Below are 16,758 nucleotides of genomic sequence, written 5' to 3'. Positions count from 1 at the left end.
TATGACCTCAAAAAGTGCCAAAAAACGTCATAGTATAGTATGGCGTCAAAATGGGCCAAAAAAAGTCATACTTTAGTATGGCCTCCAAAAGTGCCAAAAAACGTCATAGTATAGTATGGCGTCAAAATGGGCCAAAAAAAGTCATACTTTAGTATGGCCTCCAAAGGTCATAAAAAACGTCATAGTATAGTATGGCGTCAAAATGGGCCAAAAAAAGTCATACTTTAGTATGGCCTCAAAAAGTGCCAAAAAACGTCATAGTATAGTATGGCGTCAAAATGGGCCAAAAAAAGTCATACTTTAGTATGACCTCAAAAAGTGCCAAAAAACGTCATAGTATAGTATGGCGTCAAAATGGGCCAAAAAAAGTCATACTTTAGTATGTCCGCAAAAAGTGCCAAAAAACGTCATAGTATAGTATGGCATCAAAATGGGCCAAAAAAAGTCATACTTTAGTATGGCCTGCAAAAGTGCCAAAAAATGTCATAGTATAGTATGGCATCAAAATGGGCCAAAAAAAGTCATACTTTAGTATGGCCTCCAAAAGTGCCAAAAAACGTCATAGTATAGTATGGCGTCAAAATGGGCAAAAAAAAGTCATACTTTAGTATGGCCTGCAAAAGTACCAAAAAACGTCATAGTATAGTATGGCGTCAAAATGGGCCAAAAAAAGTCATACTTTAGTATGACCTCAAAAAGTGCCAAAAAACATCATCGTATAGTATGGCGTCAAAATGGGCCAAAAAAAGTCATAGTATAGTATGGCGTCAAAATGGGCCAAAAAAAGTCATACTTTAGTATGGCGTCAAAATGGGCCAAAAAAAGTCATACTTTAGTATGACCTCAAAAAGTGCCAAAAAACGTCATAGTATAGTATGGCGTCAAAATGGGCCAAAAAAAGTCATACTTTAGTATGACCTCAAAAAGTGCCAAAAAACGTCATAGTATAGTATGGCGTCAAAATGGGCCAAAAAAAGTCATACTTTAGTATGGCCTCCAAAAGTCATAAAAAACGTCATAGTATAGTATGGCGTCAAAATGGGCCAAAAAAAGTCATACTTTAGTATGGCCTCCAAAAGTGCCAAAAAACGTCATAGTATAGTATGGCGTCAAAATGGGCCAAAAAAAGTCATACTTTAGTATGGCCTCCAAAAGTGCCAAAAAACGTCATAGTATAGTATGGCGTCAAAATGGGCCAAAAAAAGTCATACTTTAGTATGGCCTCCAAAAGTGCCAAAAAACGTCATAGTATAGTATGGCGTCAAAATGGGCCAAAAAAAGTCATACTTTAGTATGGCCTCCAAAGGTCATAAAAAACGTCATAGTATAGTATGGCGTCAAAATGGGCCAAAAAAAGTCATACTTTAGTATGACCTCAAAAAGGTCCAAAAAACGTCATAGTATAGTATGGCGTCAAAATGGGCAAAAAAAAGTCATACTTTAGTATGGCCTCCAAAAGTCATAAAAAACGTCATAGTATAGTATGGCGTCAAAATGGGCCAAAAAAAGTCATACTTTAGTATGGCCTCCAAAGGTCATAAAAAACGTCATAGTATAGTATGGCGTCAAAATGGGCCAAAAAAAGTCATACTTTAGTATGGCCTCAAAAAGTGCCAAAAAACGTCATAGTATAGTATGGCGTCAAAATGGGCCAAAAAAAGTCATACTTTAGTATGTCCGCAAAAACTGCCAAAAAACGTCATAGTATAGTATGGCGTCAAAATGGGCCAAAAAAAGTCATACTTTAGTATGGCCTGCAAAAGTGCCAAAAAACGTCATAGTATAGTATGGCGTCAAAATGGGCCAAAAAAAGTCATACTTTAGTATGGCCTCCAAAAGTGCCAAAAAACGTCATAGTATAGTATGGCGTCAAAATGGGCCAAAAAAAGTCATACTTTAGTATGGCCTCCAAAAGTGCCAAAAAACGTCATAGTATAGTATGGCGTCAAAATGGGCCAAAAAAAGTCATACTTTAGTATGGCCTCCAAAAGTGCCAAAAAACGTCATAGTATAGTATGGCGTCAAAATGGGCCAAAAAAAGTCATACTTTAGTATGGCCTCCAAAAGTGCCAAAAAACGTCATAGTATAGTATGGCGTCAAAATGGGCCAAAAAAAGTCATACTTTAGTATGGCCTCCAAAGGTCATAAAAAACGTCATAGTATAGTATGGCGTCAAAATGGGCCAAAAAAAGTCATGCTTTAGTATGACCTCAAAAAGTGCCAAAAAACGTCATAGTATAGTATGGCGTCAAAATGGGCCAAAAAAAGTCATACTTTAGTATGACCTCAAAAAGTGCCAAAAAACGTCATAGTATAGTATGGCGTCAAAATGGGCCAAAAAAAGTCATACTTTAGTATGGCCTCCAAAAGTGCCAAAAAACGTCATAGTATAGTATGGCGTCAAAATGGGCCAAAAAAAGTCATACTTTAGTATGGCCTCAAAAAGTGCCAAAAAACGTCATAGTATAGTATGGCGTCAAAATGGGCCAAAAAAAGTCATACTTTAGTATGACCTCAAAAAGTGCCAAAAAACGTCATAGTATAGTATGGCGTCAAAATGGGCAAAAAAAAGTCATACTTTAGTATGGCCTCCAAAAGTCATAAAAAACCTCATAGTATAGTATGGCGTCAAAATGGGCCAAAAAAAGTCATACTTTAGTATGACCTCAAAAAGTGCCAAAAAACGTCATAGTATAGTATGGCGTCAAAATGGGCCAAAAAAAGTCATACTTTAGTATGGCCTCCAAAAGTGCCAAAAAACGTCATAGTATAGTATGGCGTCAAAATGGGCCAAAAAAAGTCATACTTTAGTATGGCCTCCAAAAGTGCCAAAAAACGTCATAGTATAGTATGGCGTCAAAATGGGCCAAAAAAAGTCATACTTTAGTATGGCCTCCAAAGGTCATAAAAAACGTCATAGTATAGTATGGCGTCAAAATGGGCCAAAAAAAGTCATGCTTTAGTATGACCTCAAAAAGTGCCAAAAAACGTCATAGTATAGTATGGCGTCAAAATGGGCCAAAAAAAGTCATACTTTAGTATGACCTCAAAAAGTGCCAAAAAACGTCATAGTATAGTATGGCGTCAAAATGGGCCAAAAAAAGTCATACTTTAGTATGGCCTCCAAAAGTGCCAAAAAACGTCATAGTATAGTATGGCGTCAAAATGGGCCAAAAAAAGTCATACTTTAGTATGGCCTCCAAAGGTCATAAAAAACGTCATAGTATAGTATGGCGTCAAAATGGGCCAAAAAAAGTCATACTTTAGTATGGCCTCAAAAAGTGCCAAAAAACGTCATAGTATAGTATGGCGTCAAAATGGGCCAAAAAAAGTCATACTTTAGTATGACCTCAGAAAGTGCCAAAAAACGTCATAGTATAGTATGGCGTCAAAATGGGCCAAAAAAAGTCATACTTTAGTATGTCCGCAAAAAGTGCCAAAAAACGTCATAGTATAGTATGGCATCAAAATGGGCCAAAAAAAGTCATACTTTAGTATGGCCTGCAAAAGTGCCAAAAAATGTCATAGTATAGTATGGCATCAAAATGGGCCAAAAAAAGTCATACTTTAGTATGGCCTGCAAAAGTGCCAAAAAACGTCATAGTATAGTATGGCGTCAAAATGGGCAAAAAAAAGTCATACTTTAGTATGGCCTGCAAAAGTACCAAAAAACGTCATAGTATAGTATGGCGTCAAAATGGGCCAAAAAAAGTCATACTTTAGTATGACCTCAAAAAGTGCCAAAAAACATCATCGTATAGTATGGCGTCAAAATGGGCCAAAAAAAGTCATAGTATAGTATGGCGTCAAAATGGGCCAAAAAAAGTCATACTTTAGTATGGCGTCAAAATGGGCCAAAAAAAGTCATACTTTAGTATGACCTCAAAAAGTGCCAAAAAACGTCATAGTATAGTATGGCGTCAAAATGGGCCAAAAAAAGTCATACTTTAGTATGACCTCAAAAAGTGCCAAAAAACGTCATAGTATAGTATGGCGTCAAAATGGGCCAAAAAAAGTCATACTTTAGTATGGCCTCCAAAAGTCATAAAAAACGTCATAGTATAGTATGGCGTCAAAATGGGCCAAAAAAAGTCATACTTTAGTATGGCCTCCAAAAGTGCCAAAAAACGTCATAGTATAGTATGGCGTCAAAATGGGCCAAAAAAAGTCATACTTTAGTATGGCCTCCAAAAGTGCCAAAAAACGTCATAGTATAGTATGGCGTCAAAATGGGCCAAAAAAAGTCATACTTTAGTATGGCCTCCAAAAGTGCCAAAAAACGTCATAGTATAGTATGGCGTCAAAATGGGCCAAAAAAAGTCATACTTTAGTATGGCCTCCAAAGGTCATAAAAAACGTCATAGTATAGTATGGCGTCAAAATGGGCCAAAAAAAGTCATACTTTAGTATGACCTCAAAAAGGTCCAAAAAACGTCATAGTATAGTATGGCGTCAAAATGGGCAAAAAAAAGTCATACTTTAGTATGGCCTCCAAAAGTCATAAAAAACGTCATAGTATAGTATGGCGTCAAAATGGGCCAAAAAAAGTCATACTTTAGTATGGCCTCCAAAGGTCATAAAAAACGTCATAGTATAGTATGGCGTCAAAATGGGCCAAAAAAAGTCATACTTTAGTATGGCCTCAAAAAGTGCCAAAAAACGTCATAGTATAGTATGGCGTCAAAATGGGCCAAAAAAAGTCATACTTTAGTATGTCCGCAAAAACTGCCAAAAAACGTCATAGTATAGTATGGCGTCAAAATGGGCCAAAAAAAGTCATACTTTAGTATGGCCTGCAAAAGTGCCAAAAAACGTCATAGTATAGTATGGCGTCAAAATGGGCCAAAAAAAGTCATACTTTAGTATGGCCTCCAAAAGTGCCAAAAAACGTCATAGTATAGTATGGCGTCAAAATGGGCCAAAAAAAGTCATACTTTAGTATGGCCTCCAAAAGTGCCAAAAAACGTCATAGTATAGTATGGCGTCAAAATGGGCCAAAAAAAGTCATACTTTAGTATGGCCTCCAAAAGTGCCAAAAAACGTCATAGTATAGTATGGCGTCAAAATGGGCCAAAAAAAGTCATACTTTAGTATGGCCTCCAAAAGTGCCAAAAAACGTCATAGTATAGTATGGCGTCAAAATGGGCCAAAAAAAGTCATACTTTAGTATGGCCTCCAAAGGTCATAAAAAACGTCATAGTATAGTATGGCGTCAAAATGGGCCAAAAAAAGTCATGCTTTAGTATGACCTCAAAAAGTGCCAAAAAACGTCATAGTATAGTATGGCGTCAAAATGGGCCAAAAAAAGTCATACTTTAGTATGACCTCAAAAAGTGCCAAAAAACGTCATAGTATAGTATGGCGTCAAAATGGGCCAAAAAAAGTCATACTTTAGTATGGCCTCCAAAAGTGCCAAAAAACGTCATAGTATAGTATGGCGTCAAAATGGGCCAAAAAAAGTCATACTTTAGTATGGCCTCAAAAAGTGCCAAAAAACGTCATAGTATAGTATGGCGTCAAAATGGGCCAAAAAAAGTCATACTTTAGTATGACCTCAAAAAGTGCCAAAAAACGTCATAGTATAGTATGGCGTCAAAATGGGCAAAAAAAAGTCATACTTTAGTATGGCCTCCAAAAGTCATAAAAAACCTCATAGTATAGTATGGCGTCAAAATGGGCCAAAAAAAGTCATACTTTAGTATGACCTCAAAAAGTGCCAAAAAACGTCATAGTATAGTATGGCGTCAAAATGGGCCAAAAAAAGTCATACTTTAGTATGGCCTCCAAAAGTGCCAAAAAACGTCATAGTATAGTATGGCGTCAAAATGGGCCAAAAAAAGTCATACTTTAGTATGGCCTCCAAAAGTGCCAAAAAACGTCATAGTATAGTATGGCGTCAAAATGGGCCAAAAAAAGTCATACTTTAGTATGGCCTCCAAAGGTCATAAAAAACGTCATAGTATAGTATGGCGTCAAAATGGGCCAAAAAAAGTCATGCTTTAGTATGACCTCAAAAAGTGCCAAAAAACGTCATAGTATAGTATGGCGTCAAAATGGGCCAAAAAAAGTCATACTTTAGTATGACCTCAAAAAGTGCCAAAAAACGTCATAGTATAGTATGGCGTCAAAATGGGCCAAAAAAAGTCATACTTTAGTATGGCCTCCAAAAGTGCCAAAAAACGTCATAGTATAGTATGGCGTCAAAATGGGCCAAAAAAAGTCATACTTTAGTATGGCCTCCAAAGGTCATAAAAAACGTCATAGTATAGTATGGCGTCAAAATGGGCCAAAAAAAGTCATACTTTAGTATGGCCTCAAAAAGTGCCAAAAAACGTCATAGTATAGTATGGCGTCAAAATGGGCCAAAAAAAGTCATACTTTAGTATGACCTCAGAAAGTGCCAAAAAACGTCATAGTATAGTATGGCGTCAAAATGGGCCAAAAAAAGTCATACTTTAGTATGTCCGCAAAAAGTGCCAAAAAACGTCATAGTATAGTATGGCATCAAAATGGGCCAAAAAAAGTCATACTTTAGTATGGCCTGCAAAAGTGCCAAAAAATGTCATAGTATAGTATGGCATCAAAATGGGCCAAAAAAAGTCATACTTTAGTATGGCCTGCAAAAGTGCCAAAAAACGTCATAGTATAGTATGGCGTCAAAATGGGCAAAAAAAAGTCATACTTTAGTATGGCCTGCAAAAGTACCAAAAAACGTCATAGTATAGTATGGCGTCAAAATGGGCCAAAAAAAGTCATACTTTAGTATGACCTCAAAAAGTGCCAAAAAACATCATAGTATAGTATGGCGTCAAAATGGGCCAAAAAAAGTCATACTTTAGTATGGCGTCAAAATGGGCCAAAAAAAGTCATACTTTAGTATGGCGTCAAAATGGGCCAAAAAAAGTCATACTTTAGTATGGCCTCCAAAAGTGCCAAAAAACGTCATAGTATAGTATGGCGTCAAAATGGGCCAAAAAAAGTCATACTTTAGTATGGCCTCCAAAGGTCATAAAAAACGTCATAGTATAGTATGGCGTCAAAATGGGCCAAAAAAAGTCATGCTTTAGTATGACCTCAAAAAGTGCCAAAAAACGTCATAGTATAGTATGGCGTCAAAATGGGCCAAAAAAAGTCATACTTTAGTATGACCTCAAAAAGTGCCAAAAAACGTCATAGTATAGTATGGCGTCAAAATGGGCCAAAAAAAGTCATACTTTAGTATGGCCTCCAAAAGTGCCAAAAAACGTCATAGTATAGTATGGCGTCAAAATGGGCCAAAAAAAGTCATACTTTAGTATGGCCTCCAAAGGTCATAAAAAACGTCATAGTATAGTATGGCGTCAAAATGGGCCAAAAAAAGTCATACTTTAGTATGGCCTCAAAAAGTGCCAAAAAACGTCATAGTATAGTATGGCGTCAAAATGGGCCAAAAAAAGTCATACTTTAGTATGACCTCAAAAAGTGCCAAAAAACGTCATAGTATAGTATGGCGTCAAAATGGGCCAAAAAAAGTCATACTTTAGTATGTCCGCAAAAAGTGCCAAAAAACGTCATAGTATAGTATGGCATCAAAATGGGCCAAAAAAAGTCATACTTTAGTATGGCCTGCAAAAGTGCCAAAAAATGTCATAGTATAGTATGGCATCAAAATGGGCCAAAAAAAGTCATACTTTAGTATGGCCTCCAAAAGTGCCAAAAAACGTCATAGTATAGTATGGCGTCAAAATGGGCCCAAAAAAGTCATACTTTAGTATGGCCTGCAAAAGTACCAAAAAACGTCATAGTATAGTATGGCGTCAAAATGGGCCAAAAAAAGTCATACTTTAGTATGACCTCAAAAAGTGCCAAAAAACATCATAGTATAGTATGGCGTCAAAATGGGCCAAAAAAAGTCATAGTATAGTATGGCGTCAAAATGGGCCAAAAAAAGTCATACTTTAGTATGGCGTCAAAATGGGCCAAAAAAAGTCATACTTTAGTATGACCTCAAAAAGTGCCAAAAAACGTCATAGTATAGTATGGCGTCAAAATGGGCCAAAAAAAGTCATACTTTAGTATGACCTCAAAAAGTGCCAAAAAACGTCATAGTATAGTATGGCGTCAAAATGGGCCAAAAAAAGTCATACTTTAGTATGGCCTCCAAAAGTCATAAAAAACGTCATAGTATAGTATGGCGTAAAAATGGGCCAAAAAAAGTCATACTTTAGTATGGCCTCCAAAAGTGCCAAAAAACGTCATAGTATAGTATGGCGTCAAAATGGGCCAAAAAAAGTCATACTTTAGTATGGCCTCCAAAAGTGCCAAAAAACGTCATAGTATAGTATGGCGTCAAAATGGGCCAAAAAAAGTCATACTTTAGTATGGCCTCCAAAAGTGCCAAAAAACGTCATAGTATAGTATGGCGTCAAAATGGGCCAAAAAAAGTCATACTTTAGTATGGCCTCCAAAGGTCATAAAAAACGTCATAGTATAGTATGGCGTCAAAATGGGCCAAAAAAAGTCATACTTTAGTATGACCTCAAAAAGGTCCAAAAAACGTCATAGTATAGTATGGCGTCAAAATGGGCAAAAAAAAGTCATACTTTAGTATGGCCTCCAAAAGTCATAAAAAACGTCATAGTATAGTATGGCGTCAAAATGGGCCAAAAAAAGTCATACTTTAGTATGGCCTCCAAAGGTCATAAAAAACGTCATAGTATAGTATGGCGTCAAAATGGGCCAAAAAAAGTCATACTTTAGTATGGCCTCAAAAAGTGCCAAAAAACGTCATAGTATAGTATGGCGTCAAAATGGGCCAAAAAAAGTCATACTTTAGTATGTCCGCAAAAACTGCCAAAAAAAGTCATAGTATAGTATGGCGTCAAAATGGGCCAAAAAAAGTCATACTTTAGTATGGCCTGCAAAAGTGCCAAAAAACGTCATAGTATAGTATGGCGTCAAAATGGGCCAAAAAAAGTCATACTTTAGTATGGCCTGCAAAAGTGCCAAAAAACGTCATAGTATAGTATGGCGTCAAAATGGGCCAAAAAAAGTCATACTTTAGTATGGCCTCCAAAAGTGCCAAAAAACGTCATAGTATAGTATGGCGTCAAAATGGGCCAAAAAAAGTCATACTTTAGTATGGACTCCAAAAGTGCCAAAAAACGTCATAGTATAGTATGGCGTCAAAATGGGCCAAAAAAAGTCATACTTTAGTATGGCCTCCAAAAGTGCCAAAAAACGTCATAGTATAGTATGGCGTCAAAATGGGCCAAAAAAAGTCATACTTTAGTATGGCCTCAAAAAGTGCCAAAAAACGTCATAGTATAGTATGGCGTCAAAATGGGCCAAAAAAAGTCATACTTTAGTATGGCCTCCAAAAGTGCCAAAAAACGTCATAGTATAGTATGGCGTCAAAATGGGCCAAAAAAAGTCATACTTTAGTATGGCCTCCAAAAGTGCCAAAAAACGTCATAGTATAGTATGGCGTCAAAATGGGCCAAAAAAAGTCATACTTTAGTATGGCCTCCAAAAGTGCCAAAAAACGTCATAGTATAGTATGGCGTCAAAATGGGCCAAAAAAAGTCATACTTTAGTATGGCCTCCAAAAGTGCCAAAAAACGTCATAGTATAGTATGGCGTCAAAATGGGCCAAAAAAAGTCATACTTTAGTATGGCCTCCAAAAGTGCCAAAAAACGTCATAGTATAGTATGGCGTCAAAATGGGCCAAAAAAAGTCATACTTTAGTATGGCCTCCAAAGGTCATAAAAAACGTCATAGTATAGTATGGCGTCAAAATGGGCCAAAAAAAGTCATACTTTAGTATGGCCTCAAAAAGTGCCAAAAAACGTCATAGTATAGTATGGCGTCAAAATGGGCCAAAAAAAGTCATACTTTAGTATGACCTCAAAAAGTACCAAAAAACGTCATAGTATAGTATGGCGTCAAAATGGGCCAAAAAAAGTCATACTTTAGTATGGCCTCCAAAAGTCATAAAAAACGTCATAGTATAGTATGGCGTCAAAATGGGCCAAAAAAAGTCATACTTTAGTATGACCTCAAAATGGGCCAAAAAAAGTCATAATTTAGTATGGCCTCCAAAAGTAATAAAAAACGTCATAGTATAGTATGGCGTCAAAATGGGCCAAAAAAAGTCATACTTTAATATGGACTCCAAAAGTGCCAAAAAACGTCATAGTATAGTATGGCGTCAAAATGGGCCAAAAAAAGTCATACTTTAGTATGGCCTCAAAAAGTGCCAAAAAACGTCATAGTATAGTATGGCGTCAAAATGGGCCAAAAAAAGTCATACTTTAGTATGGCCTCCAAAGGTCATAAAAAACGTCATAGTATAGTATGGCGTCAAAATGGGCCAAAAAAAGTCATACTTTAGTATGGCCTCCAAAAGTGCCAAAAAACGTCATAGTATAGTATGGCGTCAAAATGGGCCAAAAAAAGTCATACTTTAGTATGGCCTCCAAAAGTGCCAAAAAACGTCATAGTATAGTATGGCGTCAAAATGGGCCAAAAAAAGTCATACTTTAGTATGGCCTCCAAAAGTGCCAAAAAACGTCATAGTATAGTATGGCGTCAAAATGGGCCAAAAAAAGTCATACTTTAGTATGGCCTCCAAAAGTGCCAAAAAACGTCATAGTATAGTATGGCGTCAAAATGGGCCAAAAAAAGTCATACTTTAGTATGGCCTCCAAAGGTCATAAAAAACGTCATAGTATAGTATGGCGTCAAAATGGGCCAAAAAAAGTCATACTTTAGTATGGCCTCAAAAAGTGCCAAAAAACGTCATAGTATAGTATGGCGTCAAAATGGGCCAAAAAAAGTCATACTTTAGTATGACCTCAAAAAGTACCAAAAAACGTCATAGTATAGTATGGCGTCAAAATGGGCCAAAAAAAGTCATACTTTAGTATGGCCTCCAAAAGTCATAAAAAACGTCATAGTATAGTATGGCGTCAAAATGGGCCAAAAAAAGTCATACTTTAGTATGACCTCAAAATGGGCCAAAAAAAGTCATAATTTAGTATGGCCTCCAAAAGTAATAAAAAACGTCATAGTATAGTATGGCGTCAAAATGGGCCAAAAAAAGTCATACTTTAATATGGACTCCAAAAGTGCCAAAAAACGTCATAGTATAGTATGGCGTCAAAATGGGCCAAAAAAAGTCATACTTTAGTATGGCCTCAAAAAGTGCCAAAAAACGTCATAGTATAGTATGGCGTCAAAATGGGCCAAAAAAAGTCATACTTTAGTATGGCCTCCAAAGGTCATAAAAAACGTCATAGTATAGTATGGCGTCAAAATGGGCCAAAAAAAGTCATACTTTAGTATGGCCTCAAAAAGTGCCAAAAAACGTCATAGTATAGTATGGCGTCAAAATGGGCCAAAAAAAGTCATACTTTAGTATGACCTCAAAAAGTGCCAAAAAACGTCATAGTATAGTATGGCGTCAAAATGGGCCAAAAAAAGTCATACTTTAGTATGACCTCAAAAAGTGCCAACAAACGTCATAGTATAGTATGGCGTCAAAATGGGCCAAAAAAAGTCATACTTTAGTATATCCGCAAAAAGTGCCAAAAAACGTCATAGTATAGTATGGCATCAAAATGGGCCAAAAAAAGTCATACTTTAGTATGGCCTGCAAAAGTGCCAAAAAATGTCATAGTATAGTATGGCATCAAAATGGGCCAAAAAAAGTCATACTTTAGTATGGCCTCCAAAAGTGCCAAAAAACGTCATAGTATAGTATGGCGTCAAAATGGGCCCAAAAAAGTCATACTTTAGTATGGCCTGCAAAAGTACCAAAAAACGTCATAGTATAGTATGGCGTCAAAATGGGCCAAAAAAAGTCATACTTTAGTATGACCTCAAAAAGTGCCAAAAAACATCATAGTATAGTATGGCGTCAAAATGGGCCAAAAAAAGTCATAGTATAGTATGGCGTCAAAATGGGCCAAAAAAAGTCATACTTTAGTATGGCGTCAAAATGGGCCAAAAAAAGTCATACTTTAGTATGACCTCAAAAAGTGCCAAAAAACGTCATAGTATAGTATGGCGTCAAAATGGGCCAAAAAAAGTCATACTTTAGTATGACCTCAAAAAGTGCCAAAAAACGTCATAGTATAGTATGGCGTCAAAATGGGCCAAAAAAAGTCATACTTTAGTATGGCCTCCAAAAGTCATAAAAAACGTCATAGTATAGTATGGCGTCAAAATGGGCCAAAAAAAGTCATACTTTAGTATGGCCTCCAAAAGTGCCAAAAAACGTCATAGTATAGTATGGCGTCAAAATGGGCCAAAAAAAGTCATACTTTAGTATGGCCTCCAAAAGTGCCAAAAAACGTCATAGTATAGTATGGCGTCAAAATGGGCCAAAAAAAGTCATACTTTAGTATGGCCTCCAAAAGTGCCAAAAAACGTCATAGTATAGTATGGCGTCAAAATGGGCCAAAAAAAGTCATACTTTAGTATGGCCTCCAAAGGTCATAAAAAACGTCATAGTATAGTATGGCGTCAAAATGGGCCAAAAAAAGTCATACTTTAGTATGACCTCAAAAAGGTCCAAAAAACGTCATAGTATAGTATGGCGTCAAAATGGGCAAAAAAAAGTCATACTTTAGTATGGCCTCCAAAAGTCATAAAAAACGTCATAGTATAGTATGGCGTCAAAATGGGCCAAAAAAAGTCATACTTTAGTATGGCCTCCAAAGGTCATAAAAAACGTCATAGTATAGTATGGCGTCAAAATGGGCCAAAAAAAGTCATACTTTAGTATGGCCTCAAAAAGTGCCAAAAAACGTCATAGTATAGTATGGCGTCAAAATGGGCCAAAAAAAGTCATACTTTAGTATGTCCGCAAAAACTGCCAAAAAAAGTCATAGTATAGTATGGCGTCAAAATGGGCCAAAAAAAGTCATACTTTAGTATGGCCTGCAAAAGTGCCAAAAAACGTCATAGTATAGTATGGCGTCAAAATGGGCCAAAAAAAGTCATACTTTAGTATGGCCTGCAAAAGTGCCAAAAAACGTCATAGTATAGTATGGCGTCAAAATGGGCCAAAAAAAGTCATACTTTAGTATGGCCTCCAAAAGTGCCAAAAAACGTCATAGTATAGTATGGCGTCAAAATGGGCCAAAAAAAGTCATACTTTAGTATGGACTCCAAAAGTGCCAAAAAACGTCATAGTATAGTATGGCGTCAAAATGGGCCAAAAAAAGTCATACTTTAGTATGGCCTCCAAAAGTGCCAAAAAACGTCATAGTATAGTATGGCGTCAAAATGGGCCAAAAAAAGTCATACTTTAGTATGGCCTCAAAAAGTGCCAAAAAACGTCATAGTATAGTATGGCGTCAAAATGGGCCAAAAAAAGTCATACTTTAGTATGGCCTCCAAAAGTGCCAAAAAACGTCATAGTATAGTATGGCGTCAAAATGGGCCAAAAAAAGTCATACTTTAGTATGGCCTCCAAAAGTGCCAAAAAACGTCATAGTATAGTATGGCGTCAAAATGGGCCAAAAAAAGTCATACTTTAGTATGGCCTCCAAAAGTGCCAAAAAACGTCATAGTATAGTATGGCGTCAAAATGGGCCAAAAAAAGTCATACTTTAGTATGGCCTCCAAAAGTGCCAAAAAACGTCATAGTATAGTATGGCGTCAAAATGGGCCAAAAAAAGTCATACTTTAGTATGGCCTCCAAAAGTGCCAAAAAACGTCATAGTATAGTATGGCGTCAAAATGGGCCAAAAAAAGTCATACTTTAGTATGGCCTCCAAAGGTCATAAAAAACGTCATAGTATAGTATGGCGTCAAAATGGGCCAAAAAAAGTCATACTTTAGTATGGCCTCAAAAAGTGCCAAAAAACGTCATAGTATAGTATGGCGTCAAAATGGGCCAAAAAAAGTCATACTTTAGTATGACCTCAAAAAGTACCAAAAAACGTCATAGTATAGTATGGCGTCAAAATGGGCCAAAAAAAGTCATACTTTAGTATGGCCTCCAAAAGTCATAAAAAACGTCATAGTATAGTATGGCGTCAAAATGGGCCAAAAAAAGTCATACTTTAGTATGACCTCAAAATGGGCCAAAAAAAGTCATAATTTAGTATGGCCTCCAAAAGTAATAAAAAACGTCATAGTATAGTATGGCGTCAAAATGGGCCAAAAAAAGTCATACTTTAATATGGACTCCAAAAGTGCCAAAAAACGTCATAGTATAGTATGGCGTCAAAATGGGCCAAAAAAAGTCATACTTTAGTATGGCCTCAAAAAGTGCCAAAAAACGTCATAGTATAGTATGGCGTCAAAATGGGCCAAAAAAAGTCATACTTTAGTATGGCCTCCAAAGGTCATAAAAAACGTCATAGTATAGTATGGCGTCAAAATGGGCCAAAAAAAGTCATACTTTAGTATGGCCTCAAAAAGTGCCAAAAAACGTCATAGTATAGTATGGCGTCAAAATGGGCCAAAAAAAGTCATACTTTAGTATGACCTCAAAAAGTGCCAAAAAACGTCATAGTATAGTATGGCGTCAAAATGGGCAAAAAAAAGTCATACTTTAGTATGGCCTCCAAAAGTCATAAAAAACCTCATAGTATAGTATGGCGTCAAAATGGGCCAAAAAAAGTCATACTTTAGTATGACCTCAAAAAGTGCCAAAAAACGTCATAGTATAGTATGGCGTCAAAATGGGCCAAAAAAAGTCATACTTTAGTATGGCCTCCAAAAGTCATAAAAAAAGTCATAGTATAGTATGGCGTCAAAATGGGCCAAAAAAAGTCATACTTTAGTATGACCTCAAAAAGTGCCAAAAAACGTCATAGTATAGTATGGCGTCAAAATGGGCCAAAAAAAGTCATACTTTAGTATGACCTCAAAAAGTGCCAAAAAACGTCATAGTATAGTATGGCGTCAAAATGGGCCAAAAAAAGTCATACTTTAGTATGGCCTCCAAAAGTGCCAAAAAACGTCATAGTATAGTATGGCGTCAAAATGGGCCAAAAAAAGTCATACTTTAGTATGGCCTCCAAAAGTGCCAAAAAACGTCATAGTATAGTATGGCGTCAAAATGGGCAAAAAAAAAGTCATACTTTAGTATGGCCTCAGAAAGTCATAAAAAAGGTCATAGTATAGTATGGCATCAAAATGGGCCAAAAAAAGTCATACTTTATTATGGCCTCAAAAAGTGCCAAAAAACGTCATAGTATAGTATGGCGTCAAAATGGGCCAAAAAAAGTCATACTTTAGTATGACCTCAAAAAGTGCCAAAAAACGTCATAGTATAGTATGGCGTCAAAATGGGCCAAAAAAAGTCATACTTTAGTATGGCCTCCAAAAGTGCCAAAAAACGTCATAGTATAGTATGGCGTCAAAATGGGCCAAAAAAAGTCATACTTTAGTATGGCCTCCAAAAGTGCCAAAAAACGTCATAGTATAGTATGGCGTCAAAATGGGCCAAAAAAAGTCATACTTTAGTATGGACTCCAAAAGTGCCAAAAAACGTCATAGTATAGTATGGCGTCAAAATGGGCCAAAAAAAGTCATACTTTAGTATGGCCTCAGAAAGTCATAAAAAAGGTCATAGTATAGTATGACGTCAAAATGGGCCAAAAAAAGTCATACTTTAGTATGGCCTCCAAAAGTGCCAAAAAACGTCATAGTATAGTATGGCGTCAAAATGGGCCAAAAAAAGTCATACTTTAGTATGACCTCAGAAAGTCATAAAAAAGGTCATAGTATAGTATGGCGTCAAAATGGGCCAAAAAAAGTCATACTTTAGTATAGTAAGGCATCAAAATGTGCCAACAAAAGTCATACTTTAGTATGGCCTCAAAATGTCATAAAAAACGTCATATAGTAACGTTTCAAAATCGGCCAAAAAAGTCATACTTTAGTGTGGCTTCGAAAGGTGCCAAAAAACGTCATAGTATAGTAAGGCGTCAAAATGGGCCAAAAAAAGTCATACTTTAGTATGACCTCAAAATCTGCGAAAAAACATCATAGGATAGTTAGGCGTCAAAATCGGACAAAAAAAGTCATACTTTAGTATGACCTCAAAATGTCATAAAAAACGTCATAGTATAATAAGGCGTCAAAATCGGCCGAAAAAAGTCAGACGTTAGTATGGCTTCAAAATATGCCAAAAAACATTATAGTATAGTAAGGCTTCAAAATGGGCCAAAAAAACTCATACTTTAGTATGACCTCAAAATGTGCCAAAAAACGTCATAGTATAGCATGGCGTCAAAATCGGCTGAAAAAAGTCAGACGTTAGCATGGGTTCAAAATGTGACAAAAAAAACGTCATAGTATAGTATGGCGTCAAAATCGGTTACATTGAGCGACAGATTCGTAGACAGGCACTGGCAGTTAGATCTTTTCTAAAGCATCAGCTGGGCTAGGCAGCTACATCCAATGGCCACCGGCTACCTCCAGCGGTTGACAGAGGCTGCAGAGGACGTATTTGTTTGCCAATGTTCGGATGGGTTTTTGTGACAGTATGGCTTGTTGTAGTGTAGACTGTACTAACTAGCATGTATTAACATATTTTGCCGCTGACTTATGACTTAATTGCCGATTTATGGTCGCTGCTGATACAGATGGAGGACTGCAGCAGCTAATGTTAGGAATGCTGTTGCGGTGTGTTCCATGCTCTCAGAGTCTGTTCATTGTGGGAATACTAGGCTACAATTTTATTTCATCTCATTTTTCTGTTTAAGAAGTCAGACGTTGCATGGACAGAGCAGCTCCGTCAGTAAGCAGCTGC

General features: G+C 36.8%; 1 protein-coding gene across 1 annotated transcript in view; it reads right to left on the bottom strand.

Annotated features, from left to right (window-relative positions):
• LOC121189492 (steroid 17-alpha-hydroxylase/17,20 lyase) overlaps window positions 1-16,758 on the bottom strand; it is an 88,295-nt gene that overhangs the window by 66,546 nt on the left and 4,991 nt on the right. The gene's annotated exons all lie outside the window — the stretch shown is intronic.

Source organism: Toxotes jaculatrix, chromosome 11, assembly GCF_017976425.1.
Source record: "Toxotes jaculatrix isolate fToxJac2 chromosome 11, fToxJac2.pri, whole genome shotgun sequence".
Taxonomy (NCBI): domain Eukaryota; kingdom Metazoa; phylum Chordata; class Actinopteri; family Toxotidae; genus Toxotes; species Toxotes jaculatrix.
Note: the sequence above shows the minus strand (reverse complement) of the source record. Positions and strands in the feature narration are given on the sequence as shown.